This window comes from Eurytemora carolleeae, unplaced genomic scaffold (genome assembly GCF_000591075.1).
Source record: "Eurytemora carolleeae unplaced genomic scaffold, Eaff_2.0 scaffold80, whole genome shotgun sequence".
Classification (NCBI taxonomy): domain Eukaryota; kingdom Metazoa; phylum Arthropoda; class Copepoda; order Calanoida; family Temoridae; genus Eurytemora; species Eurytemora carolleeae.
In genome coordinates this window covers 52,673-54,104 of record NW_019396141.1, presented here as the reverse complement: position 1 = coordinate 54,104, position 1,432 = coordinate 52,673, and the positions used below count along the sequence as shown (strand labels likewise).

Sequence of the window (1,432 nt, the reverse complement as noted above, 5' to 3'; positions counted from 1 at the left end):
ATATATATTATTAAGGTGGTATGGCGTATATATATATATTATTAAGGTGGTATGGCGTATACATATATATTATTCAGGTGGTATGGCGTATATATATATATATATATTTAAGGAACCCTAAGTATAAAGGTCGTTTACCTGGCTTTTAGCCAAATATTTCAAGCATCTCCACACTAAATCCTAATGTTTAGCAAAACAAAACGAAATCTTAAATTAAATATTTTAAAAGTTTCCCAATCATTTTTAAGTTTGGAAATTTAAAAAACAATATTTAAATAGATGCAGGTTTAAATTATGAGACTTTGATGACAATTTTAAACTCTTTAAATATAACGATTTAATGCTTTGATTTGGTATTATGTCATAAATATTCTTTTTCAAAGAAAAAATAAGTTTACAGCTGAAGGGAAACTGGAATGTAATATCAAAGATCAAATAATTTCCGTACAAACGTCTCTGAAGTCTCATCCTTTGTGGGTAACCCTGTATATAATGAAACTATTCAGTATCAGACTAATTATTAACGTTATGATTGATATACCAACCTGAATTAGGAATCTTCGTTTTTTCAAACTAAATTCTTCAATTGCGTTTTGGTCAATAATTTCCCAAAAAAGTATAAAAGAGAAAGAACGAAAGGTTTATGGTTGAATTGGGATCGAAAGTGGCAGCTTGCTTTAAATTTTTAAAGAATTATCATAATTGTTAATAACATTTAATTATTTCAGGACAAGTCCCTTCAACTACCATCATGCCCAAGAAACAAAATATTTTTGATTCCTTTTCCCACTCTGCCATCCAGCAGTTCAAGGAGGCCTTCGGCATCATGGACGTGGTTAGTATCATCATTATCATCATTTTCCTCATTATCATCGATATCATCATTTTCATCATTGTCATCAATATCATCATTTTCATCATTATCATCATTATTATCATTATCATCATTATCAGCATTATCATCATCATTATCATCATTATCATCATTATCATCATTATAATCATTATCATCATTATCATCATTATCATCATTATCATCATTATCATCATTATCATAATTAGCATCATTATCATCATAATCACATCACCTAATTATCTATCATATCATATCTAGGATAAAGATGGACTCCTATCAGCCTCTGACCTCGTTGCTGCCTTCGCTAATCACGGTAAATCCGTAGGAAGCGGAGAGGCTCAGGTAATTAAATAATTTCTAATCTTCTGAATTATCCCTGGTATTGTGGAGGTTATGTCAGAGGTTTAATACTAGTTTAATACTGGTTGAGGTTGGCACCAGCTGACTGCAGTTGTTAGGCATTAGAGCCTCCGCCATCCTCTATATACTTAACCTCCTCCATTCATTCATTCATTCATTCATCTTTCATCCCTCTATCCTTATCTCTCATAATAGTCACAGAATATATATTTGGTT

General features: G+C 30.9%; 1 long non-coding RNA gene across 1 annotated transcript in view; it reads left to right on the top strand.

Annotated features, from left to right (window-relative positions):
• Window positions 1–1,202, top strand: part of LOC111696156 (uncharacterized) — a 2,473-nt gene extending 1,271 nt beyond the window's left edge. Inside the window, exons 3-4 of the long non-coding RNA XR_002764017.1 lie at window positions 729–835; window positions 1,115–1,202. This is a non-coding gene — a long non-coding RNA (uncharacterized LOC111696156). The remainder of the gene's footprint in view (window positions 1–728; window positions 836–1,114) is intronic.
• The last annotated feature ends 230 nt before the right edge of the window (window positions 1,203–1,432 follow it).